The sequence below is a fragment of the Oncorhynchus kisutch genome, linkage group LG6 (genome assembly GCF_002021735.2).
Source record: "Oncorhynchus kisutch isolate 150728-3 linkage group LG6, Okis_V2, whole genome shotgun sequence".
In the NCBI taxonomy this organism is placed as follows: Eukaryota; Metazoa; Chordata; class Actinopteri; order Salmoniformes; family Salmonidae; genus Oncorhynchus; species Oncorhynchus kisutch.
This window is the reverse complement of record NC_034179.2, coordinates 63,883,077-63,907,450: the sequence shown is the minus strand read 5'-3', so window position 1 is coordinate 63,907,450 and position 24,374 is coordinate 63,883,077. Positions and strand designations below refer to the sequence as shown.

Below are 24,374 nucleotides of genomic sequence, written 5' to 3'. Positions count from 1 at the left end.
CAGCAGGGCCGAAGTCTATTTCACACTATATATCTGCTTTACGCCACAACCACAGCCTACTTCTGTGACGGTGCGGGACGATATGGCGAAGCCACATACCCTACCCCAGCACAGGGATGGGTGGGGTTCTGCTGTTTTAGTGGCCACTACCCCTACCCCGGATGAGAACATTCTGGTTGCTACAGGTGTCTCAGGTTTGTCTAACAATTGGTTATTATTGACCGAACAAGCAGCCAATACAACCCCCACTAGTTGCGTAGTTTGCATGGGTGCAAGACCATTGCTCCGCATTGTCCCGGCCACTGTCAACATCGGATGTTTAATGCCCCTTATGGACAAAGACAATCCGACTGGTAATTGCTCCTTGTGGGATGCAGTTTACCCTGTGGTCTCCGCTACGGTCAGGGCACCAGTATTTTCCTCTGATGTTGCCAGGGCCAAATTCTCCTGTATTAACATGACAGGGGGTATACTACAGTTAGGGTTGCTCCCTGTGGGTTGGTGTACAAATACTATCATAGTAGTGGGTGGTTTTAAGCCAGTGATCAGGGCTGACATCTGGTGGTGGTGTGGGGGACCTCGGCTTTTTGACAGAACTCCCAATAATGCCACGGGTACTTGTGCGCTTGTAACACTTCTGCTGCCTATCTCTGTTTACCCTATAGGTGTGGGTGATTTGGTGACCCGGATACAGGCTGTGGACCCACAGTTTCTGCCTACCAGAACCAAGTGGGAAGCAGCCCCGACTGGTGGGGATCCCACATATATTGATGCCATAGGTGTTCCTAGGGGGGTCCCTGATGAGTACAAGCTGGTGGACCAGGTCGCCGCAGGTTTTGAATCTCTCTGCTGGTGGTGCACTGTGAATAAAAATGTAGACCGCATTAACTATATACATTTCAAAGTCCAAAAATGAGGTAACTGGACTCAACAAGGTTTTGAGGCCGTACATGGTCAACTGGCTGCCAGCTCACTTATGGCTTTTCAAAATCGCATTGCCGTTGACATGTTGCTGGCTGAGAAGGGTGGGATATGTTTTATGTTTGGGGAGCAATGTTGCACATTTATCCCTAATAACACAGCCTCTGATGGCAGCCTCACTTTGGCGTTAGAAGGCCTGCGTACCCTTAATGGTAAAATGAAATCCCACTCTGGGGTTGATACCAGCATGTGGGACTCCTGGATGGATGCATTTGGTAAATATAAGGTATTGGCCACTTCTATTCTGGTCTCTATCTCTGGGTTTGTCGCTATATTAACCCTCTGTGGCTGTTGTTGCATCCCATGTGCCCGCTCCCTGCTTTTTCGTGTTATTACTTCTGCTATTCCACCAAATAATGACCCTGCACTGATGTTCCCCCTCCTACAACAGGAGGATCCTCTGGTGGAGTTTGAAACATGCACATATGGGTAGTTGTCACGTCTCTTTCGAGACGTAAAGAGGGGGACTATAAATTTTACTTGCTTTTAATTCATGTCACGTCTCTTAGGAGACGTGAAAAGGGGGATTTGTAATGAAGTGCTATTTCCTATGCAAATGACCAGCTTACTGCTATTGCATTGCTATAACTGTGAAAACACATAGCAACGTATTTTCACAGTAAAACATGGAAGGGCCATACAGAATCTCTCACACACGCACTCACTGAAAAGACACACAGACTTGCCAAGACAGGAACACACACATCCACACACACGCAGCCCCTCCCATTCGGGATGGGCTCCAAAGACAAAGAACTCCGTCGAGAACCAATGGGATACTGACACCAGGCTGGAGGAGACTGTCTATCATCTGCAAACAACCTACCAGAATCTACCTACGTCATTTCCATGTATAAAGTGAACTGTATGATTGTGACCGGCCTCTCTTTCTTTTTCCAATGGTTCGCATGAGAACTTGACGAAACGGAGCCGTGCACGTTTATTGCCAGATATCATTACTCTTGAAAAAACGGCCTTTACTATACCGTATCCGCCTTGTCCAGCGTCTCGACTTGGTCTCGTTTCTCATATACCTATTCATCAACAGTTCTCACCGCGCATGTTCTTACCCTGCTCACAGCACTCTGGCAAACCAGTTTTCCTTTTTAACATATCCTAGGTGACATGATATGGATAATGTGCTTAATGCATGGACTTGTCCTTTGACTCAGGTGGTCAGAATAAAACTCCATGACAAACAGTTCAAACAGGCTCTTCAGTAGAAGTTCTAGTCTTTACAGAAGTAAAATGTACAGAATCAGATAGCCGACTGGTCAAGGACTGTTTTTTAACATAGCGAGCTGCAATTGCCGAGTGGTAAATTGCGTTGGACTAGAAATCCAATGGGGTCTCCCCGCGCAGGTTCGAACCCTGCTCACAGCGCTTTGACAGACCAGTCTTTATTTGCAACATGTCATTGGAGACTTGATATGGATAGTGTGTGCTTAATGAATCCAACCAAGGTGGCATAGCAGTTCAGACGTCTTTTGTCCTCGTCTTGTCGTGTCCTGTATATATATATATTTACAACTTTTTCACATACATTTTATTTTTATTTTCCATCAACTCATCTTCAAAACACTCTCCTGCAACCCGCCTCACCAAGGTATATTTATAAAAAAGTATTATTTACCTCAGATCTGTAATCCTCCAAGAAGCTAGCCAGAAACTCCAAGAAGCTAGCCTGAAACTAGCCAGAAGCTAATCCAGAAGCTAGTACAGAAGCTAGTTAGCTCCTTTACTGGCAAATCGTTAGTATTCAGCTAACCACGGTTTGTGGTCATCAGCTATCCTTTAGCTCGAAAATCTATCGGCAGTTCTGTGCAGCGCGGCTCGGAACGGAACATACCGGACCAATTTTTCTCTCCATGTCCCTGGATTTCGACTGCTCTCTGGACATTCATACCCGGATCTCGCAGCTGGCTAGCTGCTATCCGTGTGACTATCGGCCTTCGTCGATTCCGGAGCAAACAGCAGCCTGTCTGCGGCCTGCTAACCGTTAGCTGTCTTACCGGCTGCTATCTGAATAGACAATCGGACAATTTATTTATTTTTTATTATTATGTTTTCTTCTTGGGCCTCTTTAACTATATCTATTGTTTTTATTTTTGTTGTTGTTGTGTGATTTGGATTGGTCCCCTCTACCACACGGAACCCCACTAATCTACTGACGGAACGCAAGAGGTGGCTAGCAACAGACCTCCATCCTATGCTAGCTTGCTACCGATGCCCTGGCTAGCAGTCTAAATCACCAACCAACCTCTCCACTCACCGGACCCTTTTGATCACTCGACTAAGCATGCCTCTCCTTAATGTCAATATGTCTTGTCCATTGCTGTTCTGGTTAGTGTTTATTGGCTTATTTCACTGTAGAGCCTCTAGTCCTGCTCACTATACCTTATCCAACCTATTAGTTCCACCACCCACACATGCAATGACATCTCCTGGTTTCAAAGACGTTTCTAGAGACAATATCTCTCTCTTCATCACTCAATACCTAGGTTTACCTCCACTGTATTCACATCCTACCATACATTTGTCTGTACATTATACCTTGATGCTCTTTTATCGCCCCCAGAAACCTCCTTTTACTCTATGTTCCAGATGTTCTAGACGACCAATTCTCTTTAGCCGTACCCTTATTCTACTCCTCCTATGTTCCTCTGGCGATGTAGAGGTGAATCAAATCAAATCAAATCAAATCAAATTTATTTATATAGCCCTTCGTACATCAGCTGATATCTCAAAGTGCTGTACAGAAACCCAGCCTAAAACCCCAAACAGCAAGCAATGCAGGTGGAGAATCCAGGCCCTGCAGTGCCTAGCTCCACTCCTATTCCCCAGGCGCTCTCTTTTTACGACTTCTGTAACCGTAATAGCCTTGGTTTCATGCATGTTAACATTAGAAGCCTCCTCCCTAAGTTTGTTCTATTCACTGCTTTAGCACACTCTGCCAACCCGGATGTTCTAGCTGTGTCTGAATCCTGGCTTAGGAAGACCACCAAAAATTCAGACATTTTAATTCCAAACTACAACATTTTCAGACAAGATAGAACTGCCAAAGGGGGCGGTGTTGCAATCTACTGCAAAGATAGCCTGCAGAGTTCTGTCCTACTATCCAGGTCTGTACCCAAACAATTTGAACTTCTACTTTTAAAAACCCACCTCTCTAAAAACAAGTCTCTCACCGTTGCCGCCTGCTATAGACCACCCTCTGCCCCCAGCTGTGCTCTGGACACCATATGTGAACTGATTGCTCCCCATCTATCTTCAGAGTTCGTGCTGCTAGGCGACCTAAACTGGAACATGCTTAACACCCCAGCCATCCTACAATCTAAACTTGATGCCCTCAATCTCACACAAATTATCAATGAACCTACCAGGTACCTCCCCAAAGCCTTAAACACGGGCACCCTCATAGATATCATCCTAACCAACTTCCGCTCTAAATACACCTCTGCTGTCTTCAACCAAGATCTCAGCGATCACTGCCTCATTGCCTGCATCCGTAATGGGTCAGCGGTCAAACGACCTCCACTCATCACTGTAAAACGCTCCCTGAAACACTTCTGCGAGCAGGCCTTTCTAATCGACCTGGCCGGGGTATCCTGGAAGGATATTGATCTCATCCCGTCAGCAGAGGATGCCTGGATATTTTTTTTAAATGCCTTCCTAACCATCTTAAATAAACATGCCCCATTCAAGAAATGTAGAACCAGGAACAGATATAGCCCTTGGTTCTCCCCAGACCTGACTGCCCTTAACCAACACAAAAACATCCTATGGCGTTCAGCATTAGCATCAAACAGCCCCCGTGATATGCAGCTGTTCAGGGAAGCTAGAAACCATTATACACAGGCAGTTAGAAAAGCCAAGGCTAGCTTTTTCAAGCAGAAATTTGCTTCCTGCAACACTAACTCAAAAAAGTTCCGGGACACTGTAAAGTCCATGGAGAATAAGAACACCTCCTCCCAGCTGCCCACTGCACTGAAGATAGGAAACACTGTCACCACTGATAAATCCACCATAATTGAGAATTTCAATAAGCATTTTTCTACGGCTGGCCATGCCTTCCACCTGGCTACTCCTACCCCGGACAACAGCACTGCACCCCCAACAGCAACTCGCCCAAGCCTTCCCCATTTCTCCTTCTCCCAAATCCATTCAGCTGATGTTCTGAAAGAGCTGCAAAATCTGGACCGCTACAAATCAGCCGGGCTAGACAATCTGGACCCTTTCTTTCTAAAATTATCTGCCGAAATTGTTGCCACCCCTATTACTAGCCTGTTCAACCTCGCTTTCGTGTCGTCTGAGATTCCCAAAGATTGGAAAGCAGCTGCGGTCATCCCCCTCTTCAAAGGGGGGGACACTCTTGACCCAAACTGCTACAGACCTATATCTATCCTACCGTGCCTTTCTAAGGTCTTCGAAAGCCAAGTCAACAAACAGATTACCGACCATTTCGAATCTCACCATACCTTCTCTGCTATGCAATCTGGTTTCAGAGCTGGTCATGGGTGCACCTCAGCCACGCTCAAGGTCCTAAACGATATCTTAACCGCCATCGATAAGAAACATTACTGTGCAGCCGTATTCATTGATCTGGCCAAGGCTTTCGACTCTGTCAATCACCATATCCTCATCGGCAGACTCGACAGCCTTGGTTTCTCAAATGATTGCCTCGCCTGGTTCACCAACTACTTCTCTGATAGAGTTCAGTGTGTCAAATCGGAGGGTCTGCTGTCCGGACCTCTGGCAGTCTCTATGGGGGTGCCACAGGGTTCAATTCTTGGACCGACTATCTTCTCTGTATACATCAATGAGGTCGCTCTTGCTGCTGGTGAGTCCCTGATCCACCTCTACGCAGACGACACCATTCTGTATACTTCCGGCCCTTGTTTGGACACTGTGTTAACAACCCTCCAGGCAAGCTTCAATGCCATATAACTCTCCTTCCGTGGCCTCCAATTGCTCTTAAATACAAGTAAAACTAAATGCATGCTCTTCAACCGATCGCTACCTGCACCTACCCGCCTGTCCAACATCACTACTCTGGACGGCTCTGACTTAGAATACGTGGACAACTACAAATACTTAGGTGTCTGGTTAGACTGTAAACTCTCCTTCCAGACCCATATCAAACATCTCCAATCCAAAGTTAAATCTAGAATTGGCTTCCTATTTCGCAACAAAGCATCCTTCACTCATGCTGCCAAACATACCCTTGTAAAACTGACCATCCTACCGATCCTCGACTTTGGCGATGTCATTTACAAAATAGCCTCCAATACCCTACTCAACAAATTGGATGCAGTCTATCACAGTGCAATCCGTTTTATCACCAAAGCCCCATATACTACCCACCATTGCGACCTGTACGCTCTCGTTGGCTGGCCCTCGCTTCATACTCGTCACCAAACCCACTGGCTCCATGTCATCTACAAGACCCTGCTAGGTAAAGTCCCCCCTTATCTCAGCTCGCTGGTCACCATAGCATCTCCCACCTGTAGCACACGCTCCAGAAGGTATATCTCTCTAGTCACCCCCAAAACCAATTCTTTCTTTGGCCGCCTCTCCTTCCAGTTCTCTGCTGCCAATGACTGGAACGAACTACAAAAATCTCTGAAACTGGAAACACTTATCTCCCTCACTAGCTTTAAGCACCAACTGTCAGAGCAGCTCACAGATTACTGCACCTGTACATAGCCCACCTATAATTTAGCCCAAACAACTACCTCTTTCCCAACTGTATTTAATTTTAATTTATTTATTTATTTTGCTCCTTTGCACCCCATTATTTTTATTTCTACTTTGCACATTCTTCCATTGCAAAACTACCATTCCAGTATTTTACTTGCTATATTGTATTTACTTTGCCATCATGGCCTTTTTTGCCTTTACCTCCCTTCTCACCTCATTTGCTCACATTGTATATAGACTTGTTTATACTGCATTATTGACTGTATGTTTGTTTTTACTCCATGTGTAACTCTGTGTCGTTTTATCTGTCGAACTGCTTTGCTTTATCTTGGCCAGGTCGCAATTGTAAATGAGAACTTGTTCTCAACTTGCCTACCTGGTTAAATAAAGGTTAAATAAATAAATAAATAAAATAAATGCATGGACTTGTCCTTTGATTCAGGTGCTCAGAGTATATCTGCATTGGCAAACAGTTCAAATAGTCTCTTCAGTACTGTTGTTTGTATTAGATTTATTATGGAAATTCTGAGAGCCATGTGGGTATGTCCTCAGACTTGAAACCCTGTTGGGTCTCTCTGCTCCTTTTTAAATCTTATTCTCAGTGAATAGTTCACTTGTACTTTCTCTGCACATAGTTTTTTGACTTGCACTTTAAACTTCCAACCTTCACAGCTTTGGGAAGGACCGAGGTTACTTGGAGCAATAAGATCAAAATGTTGTGCCATCAAGTTTACCATTTTTTGCAAACCAGTTTCCCTTTTTAACATATCCTAGGTGACATGATATGGATAATGTGCTAAATGCATGGACTTGTCCTTTGATTCAAGTGCTCAGAATATTTTTTCCTTGACAAACATTTCAAATAGGCTCTTCAGTAGAAAGTCTAGTCTTTACTGAAGTATTATGTACAGAATCAGATAGGCGACTGGTAAAGGACTCTTTTTTAAACTAGAAAGCTGTGATGGCCGAGTGGTTAAGGCGTTGGACTTGAAATCCAATGGGGTCTCCCCGCGCAGGTTTGAACCCTGCTCACAGCGCTATGGCAAACCACTTTCCCTTTTTAACATATCCTAGGTGACATGATATGGATAATGTGCTAAATGCATGAACTTGTCCTTTCATTCAAGTGCTCAGAATATTTTTTCCTTGACAAACATTTCAAATAGGCTCTTCAGTAGAAAGTCTAGTCTTTACCGAAGTATTATGTACAGAATCAGATAGGCGACTGGTAAAGGACTCTTTTTTAAACTAGAAAGCTGTGATGGCCGAGTGGTTAAGGCGTTGGACTTGAAATCCAATGGGGTCTCCCCGCGCAGGTTTGAACCCTGCTCACAGCGCTATGGCAAACCACTTTCCCTTTTTAACATATCCTAGGTGACATGATATGGATAATGTGCTAAATGCATGAACTTGTCCTTTCATTCAAGTGCTCAGAATATTTTTTCCTTGACAAACATTTCAAATAGGCTCTTCAGTAGAAAGTCTAGTCTTTACCGAAGTATTATGTACAGAATCAGATAGCCGACTGGTCAAGGACTGTTTTTCAACATCGCGAGCTGCGATTGCCGAGTGGTAAATTGGGTTGGACTAGAAATCCAATTGATTCTCCCCGCGCAGGTTCGAACCCTGACAAACCAGTCTTTATTTGCAACATATCATTGGAGACTTGATATGGATAATGTGTGCTTAATGCATGGACTTGTCCTTTGATTCAGGTGCTCAGAGTATATCTGCATTGGCAAACAGTTCAAATAGTCTCTTCACTACTGTTGTTTCTATTAGATTTATTATGGAAATTCTGAGAGCCATGTGGGTATGTCGTCAGACTTGAAACCCCGTTGGGTCTCTCTGCTCCTTTTTAAATCTTATTCTCAGTGAATAGTCCACTTGTACTTTCTCTGCACATAGTTTTTTGACTTGCACATTAAACTTCCAACCTTCACAGCTTTGGAAAGGACCGAGGTTACTTGGCGCAATAAGATCAAAATGTTTACAATTTTTCACCAATGATGTCTGTTTCCAAATCCCAATCCCTTTACTTGCATTCCAACAGCTGCAATGGCCGAGTTCTTTAGACGTTGGACCTGAATTTCAATGGGGTCTCCCCACCCATGTTCTTAACTTGCTTGAAGCATATAGCCCACTTCTGCTTTCTCCTCATCAATTTCCTTAGATTCCTACTGCTGTGATGGCTAAGTGGTTTAAGCATTGTAATTGAAGCCCAATGTATTCTCCCTGTACAGTGTTCAACTCTGCTTACTGGGTGATGATAAAGTAGACCTTTAATAATTGTTTTTATCTCCTTTGAATTTAAATTGTCCTTACTTTATGTGCTCGTCCAACGATTGAAGTGCTTAGAAAATTGAAAAAAAAAAATTGTTTTACTTTGCTTGAAAAAAATTCAACTAGGCAGTTGAATTTGGATACTTTTGTCCTTGTGTGAGGTAACCCAGAAAGCTTTGATTGCAGAATGGTTAAATTGTTGGACTCAAAATCCATTGGGGTTGCCCAGTGCAGGTTTGAACCCTTGCGAGCAGCGCTTTGACAATCCAGTCTATATTTGTAACATGTCATTGTGGACTTGATATGGATAATGCTTGGACATGTCCTTTGATTCAAGTGCTCAGAATTGATCTTTGTAGAGAAATGCTATTTCTTATGCAGGTGACCAAACTATTGTTGATAAAGGGCTACAACTCAAAGTAGAGCCTGTGGGGTCCCCTACAGGATAGCTCCCGCATTACACTAATGGCCAAAACCAGCGCACACACACATGATCTCCTTTGTATCTTAACATTGTGTGCCCGAAGAGGATTCTACGATGACGGACAGACAACTGAGCCAATGGCGGAAGACTACAGACTACACCCCAGCTGAACCAATCCAAAGATCCGATCTTCCAGAATCAACCTACTTTCTGTTCTATATATAAATGGTGTACTGATTGTATCGGCCTCTTCTTCGTCTGCGTTTCCGTACGAACCAGCGGGAGAGCCGTAATTACGCTGTTCTAGATATCTTCACTCTGAATAAACTGTAGCTTGTCATACAATTTACCACCTTGTCTGAATCGATCCTTGACCGACTCGCCCGTCTACATATCCAATTTCTAACAGAAATGGTAGCAGAGGATGGTTTACTAACGATCCAGTCGAAGTGAGTTGATTTGGGTGTGGGGGGGGCGAGTTGGTGAAAGGACGATTCATTATTTTATTTTTTTTAAAGACTGGTGAAGACTTTCGGGGGAGGGCAACAATTCTGCTCAACTCGGAAAACTGATTTCAAGGTGCACCATAAAAAATAAGGTAAGCAAAAGCCTGTTAAATCAAACTTTGCATATTGTCGTATAGTCTGTCCAAATTTTGATCAGTTTTTCCGAGTAAGTATGAATTCTTGTGTAAATTTATAATTTGCTGACGAGTCGAAATATCAGTGTATGTGAACATATGTAGTAACGAACCGGCGACGGCCGGTGTGATTTAAATCATTGATGAGATATCAGTAAGGGGATAGCTAATTACTATTCATTAACTCTGGCGCCGGGGGGATAAATTGTAATTTTGTCCCGTGACCCGGTCAGCACAGTCTGCTAGCTTTCAATGATGAGTGATCACTGTTTTGTCTTTGATAGTTCCGATAGGGGTCGGGAATAGAGATCAGTAGGGGATAGCTAATTACTATTCATCAAATCTGGCGCCGAGGGGATAAATTGTAATTTTATCCCGTGACCCGGTACGGCTCAGTCTGATAGAGATTCACCGATAGGGGTCGGACATGTGTAATAATTCTGATAGGGGTCAGCTCGATATGGATCAGGAATAGAGATCAGTAAGGGGGTAGTTAATTACTATTCATTAAATCTGGCGCCGAGGGGGTAAATTGTAATTTTATCCCGTGACCCGGTACGGCTCAGTCTGATATAAATTCACTGATAAGGATCGGCTTTCAGGGGTCAGAGATATAACGTGTTGTTTTGTCTTGTTTTGTCTATTTGTAACTGTTTATGTTATGTTAAAATGCAATGTGGTTGTAATTGTTTCCATTAAGATTGTTGGTGGTTAGATAGAGGGAGAGAGATAGAATTATAATAAGGGATATTGGATAAATCCGAAACTTCTATATTGTATGTACCTATGTTAATAGGTACATGTATAAATGTATAATCAGGAATGAAATGACTGATGTATAATTGAAATAATATCTGAATATAATATTTAAATATTGAGACTAAATAGTCGAATAGATCCCTTGGTTGTGCGCTCCACAAATGCTATACCAGCCCATGCGTTTTTTCTCAACCTGAATATACGAAGGAGAAGCTCTGAGATAAGGCAGAGTACGAGCAATAGTGTCTCTTCGAATACATCGTGGGTATTAATCAACGTCGGGCGAAGTATATGCTAACTATATTCAGATAGAAGGAGAGAATTTCGATTAAAACTACGATTAAATTCCGATTGAATTAAATTAAATTACGTTTAAAGCAAATTCACAATGGCGACCCCCAATACTCCAAAGCTGAGGTTTAATGAGTTCCTAGAACAAAAAATAGAATATAGATCAGGGGGAAAGGAACGATGGACGCCTATAAAGAAAGTTTGGGAGGGATTGAAGTTAAGATGGACACAAGCAGGTTATATAGGGGGGTGGCCGCCAACAGGGGCCCAGCTGAAAACAATGGAATGTGAGTTGAGAGGGACGTAGCAGGAGGCCAGAGACAAAGAAGTTGAAAGAAATAAAAGCCATGTATTTAAGAACCAAGAGACCAAACAGAGAATGAACAGAAGGCGGGGCCATTGCGTCTCCCACTGGTCTGCTTACTGGCGTAAATGAAGATTTGGGAGAATCAAATCCTGTGCATGAAACACGCTTGATATTCAGTCGGGGACTAATATCGATATGAATGAGGTCGGGGACAAAGCGAGTGTGGTACATTAGGTGTTTCAGTTGGAGCTGGAACCAGTGAGAATGTTGAAAAAGTCGCAGGCTTGCGGATGAGAGTTATATCATAGAATATTGAGGGGGGTGCATGACTGTTGGAAAAAGTGTTCAACTCTATTAACGCAAAATTCTTTTTGCGGATTTATATTATGAGGTTTGAACTATACTAATGTTGTAGAATTACATAATCAACATCTGAACATACTTACGTTAAACATTAATTGAGCCACTGAGTAATAGATAAGCTGTACACTAGGTACGGGGCGAAGGGTGTGGTCGATGTAAGACGGGAGTGGTGTTCTGACCAAATGATTTAGTTATTTTAATTCATTTACACAAGTACTTCCCGGGTATTGATTTTGGTTTGATTGTTCAGATAACATCATTGAAATTAAACAGGAGGTCAAGGTATACTAACATTAGAATCTGTTTTCATTATGGAGAACAATGAAAGGCCCGCAGAGTGGATTGCAGGCTGAGTTTTTTATGTTAAAGGGACAGTGCACATTTATCACAGTTGTGTGTGTCTGTCTAATGGCTGGGTATTTAAGAAGTATTTTGGGGAGACAATTTGGAGAAACACGAATAAGACATGAAACATCGAGACAAATTATTTGAGTTTGAGGGGATTATCATAATTATTAGGTTTTGTTTTTGTAGTAAATGTTTGGGTTAAGGGGATTTCCATGTTCCCAGAGACATGATATTTTAAAGAGGCACGCTCACATATGGAACCTTTATGAGTTTTTTATTTTATGAGTTTTAAGTGATTTTTATTTTTATTTTAAGGATAAAGGGTTCTTTAATATGTCTAATATGGTATGGAACACGAATGTGGGGGGATGGTGTAACCCGTGACCGGATTTCATGGCTCTCTCGGGTGGTCTGATCAGCCACAAGGGGGTGCCATTTGAATAATACATTTGTGGTCATGGGTAATACTGTTTAAAAAAAAGTAAAAAATTAAAAATACGTTTTTTGAAATTTAATTTTTTAAGGTAACTTAATTATAGTGGAGTTTACTTAACCTATATAAAGACTTTAGTAATTGCCACCATAGACATGTTTTTCTAAAAATAAAAATTTAGATAAAGCCAAACAGTGAGACATTTAGTTAAAATGTGGAAACATGGGAAAAGGCAGACAGATGAGCCCTCCCCCGCACTGCAGAGACCTTGACAGTTGGAGAGCAGAGAGGAGAAGTTTTAGAAGGGAGCCAGGACGAGCAAAGATAACAGAGTGTGTAGATAACAGTCACTGAGTGGAGACAAAAGGGAGAATTGGACATGTGGAAAATTAAAGGGGCGCTCCTACATGATAATGTCAGAACAGAAGGATAATATACTAATCTTACCTAAGTCATTATTTAGAGTAGGTAAGGTTGTTACCTGGGCAAAGCCAGGTATCAAAAGGGGGATAGGTAAATTGTGGTCTAGGATAGGATGGGGCCTATTGGATAAGAAACTAATATTTTAAAAAATGTAGCTAACAAATGGGCATAGAAGTTAAAGATAGAATCAGATAAAACATGAGAAACTGTTTGTTAACCAAGCCTGTATGTCCAGCATTTTATGCATTACAGGTGAACTGCAGGTGAAGTCACTCAATCCAGTCCCAGAGGCTTGTTGGGGGGACCATACCAAGGTCTCCTGGTGACAGCTAGCTGAAAGAGCTACCCGGATTCATATCGCACGGTGGGAGGGTAAGACACACTGACACTATCGAACAATAAACAGTGTTCGAGAGGAGAACTGGAATTAACAGAATTCCGGGGGCCATCTCTCCTGTCACCCCTGTTTTTGTTCATAGAAGTGAAGATGTGTCTGGCTCTTGCTAAGTGATGTGTTCTCTGGGAAAGGGTGGGGCTTCACATGGAAGCTGTTTGTCTGAGCTGTCTTATCGTGGGTGACATCCCAAATAACACAGCTCCGGACGAATCAGTGCCCGAAGCCTCAGCTGGTTTGACCACCCTGGCTCACGGGTTGACAGAAAACACTGGGGTGGATACTTCTCTGATTAATTGGGTTTGATAGTATGTTTAGAAAATGGGGAAAATATTATGATCACTGTATTATGGGCTACATTCACCTGTGTGACTGTTTTTAGTTTTATGGGGCTGTTGTCTAATTCCCTGTGTATGAGGCCTTATTTCCAGGACTCTGGAGAAATCGATGGAAATAGATGGTGATGTACCAGCGGATTCCAGGTTCTGACCCGTGGAGTGCTGAATGTATGTCTACAGAACAAGTGGACGAAAATTATAAATGAAATTATATTAAATTGGGAGGGTGTCCGTATGGGGATTACAGGATAACCGACTTGGGACAGTTCTGGGATTGGAAGAGAGGGTATCCTTATAGCATAGGGGATCCCACAAAGGTGGATAGGTTTTCCATGATATGGGAAAACCTGGGAGCACTGTTGAACTTTGTAAAGGTGATGAAATCCTACTAACCATCAAAACTATTAAGCTCTCTGATGCAGGCACTTACACCCTCGGACTACAAAGGACCGGGACAGACACGATGGGTGTGTTTTCTATTAAGGTGCTGCCAAAACCAGAGGTCCCAGATGAACCAGGGCCAGACACACTCCTCTACCACCCCTGGACCGAACCTGCCACCACTGTGTTAAAAATCCCATTCAGGTAATTAATGTTAGAGACTATTCAGCTATTGATCAATTAGGCACTGAGACTGGTGTTATTGGTAGGGACAATTTGTGGCTTTCTTATGAGGTATACAGTTAAGACCCTGAAAAGAAAGGACTGCATGAGTTACATGAAACATTGGTCATGATAGACCTGTTCTGGCTACACACCCATTTGCTATAGGAGAAAAGGAGGGGTGGTTGTGTATTCTGAGAGGTTCTTACCTGGTTGAGGCCAATTCAACTCTCTGTTCCTCTTTGAGCCTTGTGTTTCCTACAGTACCTCCTCATCGGGCCCCTTGGGGTGTTGAGGCATATGGGGGCAATTACAGTTGCATCACGGGTACAGGTAATGGCATTGATTATGGGAGATTGCCTGAAGCTGATTGCAGTAGTAACATAACCATTAATTCCACTTGGCCAGTTACAGGCCTAAACCAAACTAGTGGTCTGGCTGATGTGTGGTGGATCTGTGGACCCAAAAGAGTGCTGAGACCCATTCTTAGAGGAGACTGGCAAGGTACGTGTGCTCTGACCAGTTTGATAATTCCACTGACCATTGTTGATGTTACTGCTGAACAGCTGTTGGGTTCTGTATCCAGGGGACCTGAAAACATTCCATCCCATGGGAGACATAGAAGTAGTGCTCCATGGACAGAGGATGTAGTTGACATACACACTAACCTGTTGGGAGTGCCGGTGGGGGTTCCTCATGAGCTTCAGGCCTTGGGCAGGAATGATGGATTATAGGTCCAGCCATAGTGGATGCAAGACAGACTGCATGGATTCATTACATCTACTATGATCAACAGCGTTTTGTTAATTACCCCCGTGATGCACTCACTGGTATGTCTGAACAGTTTGAGGCCACATCTAGGGTTGCCAGACAGAATAGACTTGCTTTGGATATGCTTCTTGCCAGTCAGGGGGGCGTATGCAAGATGTTCGGTGAACAATGTTGCACGTATATTCCTAATAACACCAGTCCAGATGGTAGTATATCTAAGGCCCTTAGTGGGCTTGATGCACTATCTGCTGAGATGAGGACCATGGTGGGGGTGGAGGAGTCTGGCCTGTTCTCTTGGGTGGGAGCCTGGTTTTGGTAAGTACACTAGAATGGTGGTTACTGGATTTCTGACCCTAATTTTTGTATTTTTGTTATTTGATGTAGTGTGCTGCTTGCATCATACCGTGTTTCAAGAAGTCTGTTACAGATGTGGTGAAGGCTTCAGGCATGATGATGCCTTTGCTTGATGCTCCAGTTGGAGATGCTGATACTGAAGCATGCTTTCAGGGGAGGATGAGACTGACTGAGGATGACCCATGGTATGCTGTGGGTGAGGTAGTAGAATAAATCTTACACCACCACAGTTCCTTGTTATACATCTTTATGATGGGTTTTCTTTCCAGTATGTTTGTTCTCCCTGTTGTGAAGGTTTCGAGTCCCTGGGTGGCATGAAGCCCAACTGGTGCAGGATAGGAGTAGCTGAGAGGATCAGATGGTTTATAATAATGCTTTGCTTTGCTTTACTCTGTTTTCCATGACCAAAGTTTTATCCTGTATCTTACATGACAATAAACAATAAAGTGTTATCCTGTTTTTGCTAAGTGACACCGACACCGTCAAAAAGGGGGACTTAAATTTCACACCATTTTTTTTTGTTCTGTTTTTGAATGAGCTGTTCTCTTTTGACATGAAGGTATTTTAAACTCTGTGACTGTTATATGATTCATTGCTGAATTTTTGTTCACACCCTTGGGGGTGTGAAAAAGAGGGATTGTTGGTTCCTGTGTTTTACATTATAGCCATTACCATATATATGATTGAATATTATCTGCTGTTGGCTTGTGTTGATGTATGCAAGTGTTATGCAACATAGCTGACTTGAAACATTGTTAAAAGTGTCAGGGCCAGGGGATTTTCTCATGCTGGAAAAATACAGAAGGGAGGGCACATTCAGAGCGTGGGGTTGCGAGAACAAGCGTTTTTTGTTAGATAACAGGAGCCAGGTGCGAGATAACGGTATGGAGCATGAGAGCCTGGCTGAAACTTCTCTTATGACATTCCAGAATCTCATTGCAGTAGATATGCTACTGGCGGAGAAAGGTGGAGCTTGTACTATGTTTGGTGAACAGTGTTGTACTTTCATCCCTAATAACACAGCCTCGGATGGTAGCTTGACCATGGCCCTAGAAGGTTTGAGGACGCTTAATGGTAAAATGAAATCTCATTCTGGGATGGATACCTCGATGTGGGACTCCTGGATGAGTGCGTTTGGTAAATATAAAACCCTGGTGTCCTCCATTTTGGTATCCATTTCGGTGTTCGCTGCCATTTTAGTTCTCTGTGGATGCTGTTGCATTCCATGCATCCGTTCCCTTGCCACTAGGGTTATCTCTAGAGCCATTGACCCTTCCTCCCCTTCCCAGATGTTTCCTCTGCTGGATAAAGACCTACTTGAATTCGAGGATGAGGAGGAGAGTGACTATTAGGTTTACATTATATCTGCTGTTGCCTTATGGGGATGTATGTATGTGTTATGCAAGTGGATCATTCCACCTGACTTGCCTAGTTTAAGTCACATCTCTTTGGAGATGTGAAGAGAGGGAATCACAACTTTTTCCTGCGGGGAAAAAAGTTGGCTTATGTAGACAAGCATTTTACTTTTATTTTGAGCTGTTGTTCTCCGCTCTGTTAAATGAGGGTTGTAAGTTCCTAGGTGGCTGGTAGCCAACTTAGTACATAGTGGGATTGAATGGAGAACATGATGTAATACATATATATCTATTTCTGTTTAATACCGTGCCTTATTTCATAGTCCCCTTGGGAGAAGTTTCTCTTTGTGTCTGGATCCAGTTAGGTTGTGTCACGTCTCTGGTGAGACGTGAAGAGAGGGTTTTGTAGAGAAATGCTATTTCTTATGCAGGTGACCAAACTATTGTTGATAAAGGGCTACAACTCAAAGTAGAGCCTGTGGGGTCCCCTACAGGATAGCTCCCGCATTACACTAATGGCCAAAACCAGCGCACACACACATGATCTCCTTTGTATCTTAACATTGTGTGCCCGAAGAGGATTCTACGATGACGGACAGACAACTGAGCCAATGGCGGAAGACTACAGACTACACCCCAGCTGAACCAATCCAAAGATCCGATCTTCCAGAATCAACCTACTTTCTGTTCTATATATAAGTGGTGTACTGATTGTATCGGCCTCTTCTTCGTCTGCGTTTCCGTACGAACCAGCTGGAGAGCCGTAATTACGCTGTTCTAGATATCTTCACTCTGAATAAACTGTAGCTTGTCATACAATTTACCACCTTGTCTGAATCGATCCTTGACCGACTCGCCCGTCTACATATCCAATTTCTAACATCTTCCATGACAAACGTTTCAAGTAGGCTCTTTGATTTGATTTGATTTGATTTCAATAGCAATTATCTGCTCACTTTAGAGGTAAAATGGACAGAACGAGATAGCGGACTGGTTAAGGGTCTGTAAGTAACAGGAGAAACTTTGATGGCCGAGAGGTTAAGGCGTTGGACTCGAAATCCAATCGGGCAGGTTCGCAGGTTCGCTCACAGCGCTATGGCAAACCAGTTTCCCTTTTTAACATATCCTAGGTCACATGATATGGATAATGTGCTAAATGCATGGACTTGTCCTTTGATTCAAGTGCTCAGAATATTTTTTCCAAGACAAACATTTCAAATAGGCTCTTCAGTAGAAAGTCTAGTCTTTCCCGAAGTATTATGTACAGAATCAGATAGGCGACTGGTAAAGGACTCTTTTTTAAACTAGAAAGCTGTGAATGGCCGAGTGGTTAAGGCGTTGGACTTGAAATCCAATGGGGTTTCCCCGCGTAGGTTCGTTCACTGCTCACAGTGCTTTGACAAACCAGTCTTTATTTGCAACATGTCATTGGAGGCTTGATATGGATAATGTGTGCTTAATGCATGGACTTGTCCTTTGATTCAGGTGCTCAGAATAAAACTCCTTGACAAACAGTTCAAACAGGCTCTTCAGTAGAAGGTCTAGTCTTTACAGAAGTAAAATGTACAGAATCAGATAGCCGACTGGTCAAGGACTGTTTTTTAACATAGCGAGCTGCGATTGCCGAGTGGTAAATTGGGTTGGACTAGAAATCCAATTGATTCTCCCCGCGCAGGTTCGAACCCTGACAAACCAGTCTTTATTTGCAACATGTCATTGGAGACTTGATATGGATAATGTGTGCTTAATGCATGGACTTTTCCTTTGATTCAGGTCCTCAGAGTATATCTGCATTGGCAAACAGTTCAAATAGTCTCTTCAGTACTGTTGTTTCTATTAGATTTATTATGGAAATTCTGAGAGCCATGTGGGTATGTCGTCAGACTTGAAACCCCGTTGGGTCTCTCTGCTCCTTTTTAAATCTTATTCTCAGTGAATAGTCCACTTGTACTTTCTCTGCACATAGTTTTTTGACTTGCACATTAAACTTCCAACCTTCACAGCTTTGGAAAGGACCGAGGTTACTTGGCGCAATAAGATCAAAATGTTGTCCCATCAAGTTTACCATTTTTCACCAATGATGTCTGTTTCCAAATCCCAATCCCTTTACTTGCATTCCAACAGCTGCAATGGCCGAGTTCTTTAGACGTTGGACCTGAATTTCAATGGGGTCTCCCCACCCATGTTCTTAACTTGCTTGAAGCATATAGCCCACTTCTGCTTTCTCCTCATCAATTTCCTTAGATTCCTACTGCTGTGATGGCTAAGTGGTTTAAGCATTGTAATTGAAGCCCAATGTATTCTCCCTGTACAGTTTTCAACTCTGCTTACTGGGTGATGATAAAGTAGACCTTTAATAATTGTGTCTATCTCCTTTGAATTTAAATTGTCCTTACTTTATGTGCTCGTCCAACGATTGAAGTGCTTAGAAAATCTCTTTTTTTTTACTTTGCTTGAAAAGAAATTGAACTAGGCAGTTGAATTTGGATACTTTTGTCCTTGTGTGAGGTAACCCAGAAAGCTTTGATTGCAGAATGGTTAAATTGTTGGACTCAAAATCCATTGGGGTTGCCCAGTGCAGGTTTGAAACCTTGCGAGCAGCGCTTTGACAAACCAGTCTATATTTGTAACATGTCATTGGGGACTTGATATGGATAATGCTTGGACATGTCCTTTGATTCAAGTGCTCAGAATTGATCTTCCATGACAAACGTTTCAAGTAGGCTCTTCGATAGCAATAATCTGCTCACTTTAGAGGTAAAATGGACAGAACGAGATAGTGGACTGGTTAAGGGTCTGTAAGTAACAGGAGAAGCTGTGATGGCCGAGAGGTTAAGGCGTTGGACTCGAAATCCAATGGGGTCTCCCCGCGCGTGTTCAAGCCCTGCTCACAGTGCAATGTCAAACCAGTTTCCGTTTTTAACATATCCTAGGTGACATGATATGGATAATGTGCTAAATGCATGGACTTGTCCTTTGATTCAAGTGCTCAGAATATTTTTTCCATGACAAACATTTCAAATAGGCTCTTCAGTAGAAAGTCTAGTCTTTACCGAAGTATAATGTACAGAATCAGATAGGAGACTGGTAAAGGACTATTTTTTAAACTAGAAACCTGTGATGGCCGAGTGGTTAAGGCGTTGGACTTGAAATCCAATGGTGTCTCCCCGCCCAGGTTCGAACCCTGCTCACAGCGCTATGGCAAACCAGTTTCTCTTTTTAACATATCCTAGGTGACATAATATGGATAATGTGCTAAATGCATGGACTTGTCCTTTGATTCAAGTGCTCAGAATATTTTTTCCTTGACAAACATTTCAAATAGGCTCTTCAGTAGAAAGTCTAGTCTTTACCGAAGTATAATGTACAGAATCAGATAGGCGACTGGTAAAGGACTCTTTTTTTAAAACTAGAAAGCTGTGATGGCCGAGTGGTTAAGGCGTTGGACTTGAAATCAAATGGGGTCTCCCCGCTCAGGTTCGAACACTGCTCACAGCGCTTTGACAAACCAGTCTTTATTTGCAACATGTCATTGGAGACTTGATATGGATAATGTGTGCTTAATGCATGGACTTGTCTTTTGATTCAGGTGCTCAGAATAAAACTCCTTGACAAACAGTTCAAACAGGCTCTTCAGTAGAAGGTCTAGTCTTTACAGAAGTAAAATGTACAGAATCAGATAGCCGACTGGTCAAGGACTGTTTTTTAACATAGCGAGCTGCGATTGCCGAGTGGTAAATTGGGTTGGACTAGAAATCCAATTGATTCTCCCCGCGCAGGTTCGAACCCTGACAAACCAGTCTTTATTTGCAACATGTCATTGGAGACTTGATATGGATAATGTGTGCTTAATGCATGATCTTGTCCTTTGATTCAGGTGCTCAGAGTATATCTGCATTGGCAAACAGTTCAAATAGTCTCTTCAGTACTGTTGTTTCTATTAGATTTATTATGGAAATTCTGAGAGCCATGTGGGTATGTCCTCAGACTTGAAACCCCGTTGGGTCTCTCTGCTCCTTTTTAAATCTTATTCTCAGTGAATAGTCCACTTGTACTTTCTCTGCACATAGTTTTTTGACTTGCACATTAAACTTCCAACCTTCACAGCTTTGGAAAGGACCGAGGTTACTTGGCGCAATAAGATCAAAATGTTGTGCCATCAAGTGTACCATTTCTTACCAATGATGTCTGTTTCCAAATCCCAATCCCTTTACTTGCATTCCAACAGCTGCAATGGCCGAGTTCTTTAGACGTTGGACCTGAATTTCAATGGGGTCTCCCCACCCATGTTCTTAACTTGCTTGAAGCATATAGCCCACTTCTGCTTTCTCCTCATCAATTTCCTTAGATTCCTACTGCTGTGATGGCTAAGTGGTTTAAGCATTGTAATTGAAGTCCAATGTATTCTCCCTGTACAGTTTTCAACTCTGCTTACTAGGTGATGATAAAGTAGACCTTTAATAATTGTGTCTATCTCCTTTGAATTTAAATTGTCCTTACTTTATGTGCTCGTCCAACGATTGAAGTGCTTAGAAAATTGCTATTTTTTAAAACTTTGCTTGAAAAAAAATGCAACTAGGCAGTTGAATTTGGATACTTTTGTCCTTGTGTGAGGTAACTCAGAAAGCTGTTTTTGCAGAATGGTTAAATTGTTGGACCCAAAATCCATGGGGGTTGCCCAGTACAGGTTTGAACACTGCGAGCAGCGCTTTGACAATCCAGTCTATATTTGGAACATGTCATTGGGGACCTGATATGGATAATGCTTAGACATGTCCTTTGATTCAAGTGCTCAGAATTGATCTTCCATTACAAACGTTTCAAGTAGGCGCTTCAATAGCAATAATCTGGTAACTTTGGAGGTAAAATGGACAGAACGAGATAGCGGACTGGTTAAGGCCTGGTTTTTAACATAGTAAGCTGTGCTGTCCGAGTGGTAAAGGTGTTGGACTTGAATTCCAATGGGGTCTCCCCGTGCAGGTTCGAACTCTGCTTACAGTGCTATGGCAAACCAGTTTTCATTTTTAATATATCCGTGGTGACTTGATATGGATAATGTGATTAATGCCTGGACTTGTCCTTTGATTCAAGTGCTCAGAATATTTTTTCCTTGACAAACAGTTCAAATAGGCTCTTCAGTAGATAGTCTAGAAAAATGTACATAATCAGATTGGATTTCAAGTCCAACGCCTTAACCACTCGGCCATCGCAGCTTGCGCTTTTACAAACCAGTTTTTATTTACAACATGTCATTGGGGACTTGATATGGATGTCCTTAATCTGTGGACTTGTCCTTTGATTAACCTCACACAAGCAGTTTTGTAGGAATTATGTTTGGGCAGTACATTATCACAGCATATTGGCTATAGGATTGGCTTACTAATATTGTTAATCAGACCATATTATATTTGATAACAATATATATCAGTTGGTTTAGCACTTGTTAGGCACTGTGGAGCATGAATTTAAATAATTCGCTTTTTTATTTTATTGAACTGATGGTACCTGCATCGGATGGTCAACGAGGTCAAATCGCCAGAGTTTCAGAGTTGACCAGAGTTGGATGACCTTTCAAAATTATTTTTCCCAACCGCTTCTCACAATCTTTGCGCTCTCCTTCCTTTCCTCCGGTGAGACTGACCAGAGAGAGGGGACACCGTCTTCCAACTGATGGCGAAACTCGAGTCGCACCATATCTGCTTCATGCACAAATTCATGTTGTTCCTACTGCCAGACAAAGTGAAATATTCCTTAATATTAAAATCGACATGACGAGCTGCTAATAATAATAAAATACAGGCTATCGATACTTGGCTACACATTCTTTGCAGCTGCAGCCCGAGCGGAAGTACGGAGAAGCAAGTTTTGTAATAGTGTTGAATAAAAACAGTGACAGTGCTGAATATCAACTTAAACATGAACTCACTCATAAAAACCCAAGCTCTTTGCTCGTTGACAGTATCTCTGTGGTCATGGTTTTAAAAGTTATTAAATCTTACGTAGGTTAGTAGCCTATTAAACTTGGCTGTGGCCAGGGTCTTGGAAGCTCTTTAGCCACAGTGATTTGAGCTATCCGATTGGGCAGTTTGTCTCATGGGAACACTTTGCGTACCCGGTGCACAGGACTTTTGAATCAAGTGCACCTACAGGCAACAGCTCAACACGATTTTTAAAAAGGAGCGCAAGCCTTTATCGTTCGTTGGCTTTTCTACAGAAATATTTGGTGATCGACTAGGAATGCCTTGAAGATCGACCAGTCGATCGATTGGTTGGTGACCACTGTGGTAGGCTAAACAGTCAAACAAGTAGACCTACAGTATGTTGCAGAGGAGAGACCAAGTCATTGTTTTACAAGTCACAAGTAAGTCTCAAGTCTTAACACTCAAGTCCCAAGTCAAGATAGGCAAGTCCGAGTTAAGTCAAGACCGTCAAGTATCAAGTCAAATCTCAAGACCGAAACTTTGAGTTTCGAGTCCTAAACAAGTCATAATGTGCTCTTCACCAAATGTAATACCATTTCATATTTTTAACAAGATTAATAGTATATTACATTTACGCAAATCATGAATGCTTTCAAAAATATCTATATATTTATTACTTTCCAAATAAACATTATATTTCAATTGAAATACAGTTGAAGTTGGAAGTTTACATACACCTTAGCCAAATACATTTAAACTCAGTTTTTCACAATTCTTGACACTTAATCCTAGCAAACAATCCCTGTCTTAAATCAGTTAGGATTGCCACTTTATTTTAAGAATGTGAAATGTCAGAATAATAGTAGTTCAGCTTTTATTTATTTCATCGCATTCCCAGTGGGTCAGAAGTTTACATACACTCAATTAGTATTTGGTAGCATTTTCTTCAAATTGTTTAACTTGGGTCAAACGTTTCGGGCAGCCTTCCACAAACTTCCCCCAATAAGTTGAGTGAATTTTGGCCCATTCCTCCTGACAGAGCTAGTGTAACTGAGTCAGGTTAGTAGGCCTACTTGCTCGCACACGCTTTTACAGTTCTGCCCACAAATGTTCTATAGGAAGGAGATGCGTTCTATAGACACAGAACGCATCTCCTTCCTGACTGGTATGATGGCTGCGTGGTCCCATGGTGTTTATACTTGTGTACTATTGTTTGTACAGATGAACGTGGTACCTTCAGGCATTTGGAAATTGATCCCAAGGATGAACCAGTCAAAAAACTATGTGCAGAGAATGTACAAGTGGACTATTCACTGAGAATAAGATTTAAAAAGGAGCAGAGAGACCCAATGGGGTTTCAAGTCTGAGGACATACCCACATGGCTCTCAGAAATTCCATAATAAATCTAATACAAACAACAGTACTGAAGAGACTATTTGAACTGTTTGCCAATGGAGATATACTCTGAGCACCTGAATCTAAAGACAAGTCCATGCATTAAGCACACATTATCCATATCAAGTCTCCAATGACATGTTGCAAATAAAGACTGGTTTGTCAAAGCGCTGTGAGGAGGGTTTGAACCTGTGCGGGGAAAACCCATTGGATTTCTAGTCCAACGCAATTTACCACTCGACAATCGCAGCTAGCTATGTTAAGAAACAGTCCTTACCCAGTCGGGCTAT

At 42.4% G+C, this 24,374-nt stretch overlaps 7 non-coding genes across 7 annotated transcripts; all 7 read left to right on the top strand.

The window, feature by feature from the left end:
- Window positions 1-7,636: 7,636 nt before the first annotated feature.
- trnas-uga (transfer RNA serine (anticodon UGA)) lies at window positions 7,637-7,718 on the top strand. The gene has a single exon. It is a non-coding gene; the product is annotated as a tRNA-Ser (tRNA).
- A 218-nt stretch (window positions 7,719-7,936) lies between these two features.
- Window positions 7,937-8,018, top strand: trnas-uga (transfer RNA serine (anticodon UGA)). The gene has a single exon. It is a non-coding gene; the product is annotated as a tRNA-Ser (tRNA).
- A 10,060-nt stretch (window positions 8,019-18,078) lies between these two features.
- trnas-uga (transfer RNA serine (anticodon UGA)) lies at window positions 18,079-18,161 on the top strand. Its single transcript has one exon. It is a non-coding gene; the product is annotated as a tRNA-Ser (tRNA).
- A 1,420-nt stretch (window positions 18,162-19,581) lies between these two features.
- trnas-cga (transfer RNA serine (anticodon CGA)) lies at window positions 19,582-19,663 on the top strand. Its single transcript has one exon. It is a non-coding gene; the product is annotated as a tRNA-Ser (tRNA).
- Window positions 19,664-19,881: 218 nt separating this feature from the next.
- On the top strand, window positions 19,882-19,963 carry trnas-uga (transfer RNA serine (anticodon UGA)). Its single transcript has one exon. It is a non-coding gene; the product is annotated as a tRNA-Ser (tRNA).
- Window positions 19,964-20,183: 220 nt separating this feature from the next.
- Window positions 20,184-20,265, top strand: trnas-uga (transfer RNA serine (anticodon UGA)). Its single transcript has one exon. It is a non-coding gene; the product is annotated as a tRNA-Ser (tRNA).
- Window positions 20,266-21,686: 1,421 nt separating this feature from the next.
- Window positions 21,687-21,768, top strand: trnas-uga (transfer RNA serine (anticodon UGA)). Its single transcript has one exon. It is a non-coding gene; the product is annotated as a tRNA-Ser (tRNA).
- The last annotated feature ends 2,606 nt before the right edge of the window (window positions 21,769-24,374 follow it).